This window comes from Trachymyrmex septentrionalis, unplaced genomic scaffold (assembly GCF_001594115.1).
Source record: "Trachymyrmex septentrionalis isolate Tsep2-gDNA-1 unplaced genomic scaffold, Tsep1.0 scaffold65, whole genome shotgun sequence".
NCBI lineage: Eukaryota > Metazoa > Arthropoda > Insecta > Hymenoptera > Formicidae > Trachymyrmex > Trachymyrmex septentrionalis.
The window spans coordinates 839446-839744 of NW_017305832.1; positions in this window are offsets into that span (position 1 = coordinate 839446).

The following is a 299-nucleotide window of genomic DNA, read 5'->3' on the forward strand; positions in this document are numbered from 1 at the left end:
GCTAAATTATCCGATTTTGGCTAAATGATCTGATTATTATATCTCAAGCGAAATTCATCATGAATATTTTATATTCGACATTATTGTGTAATATAAACAGGATTAAAACCATTTTTTTCCCTACTTTTTCAACAGACTCAATAAATTTTATTTTCTCGTCCATACTTTTTTATACAAAGTTTGTTAAATTACTAAACACGCACACACACATGCACGCACGCGCGTGTGTGTACATTTATTTGTACATAATATCTTTTCAATGTTTCAATTTTTACATATAAAATTTATCAGCTTATATA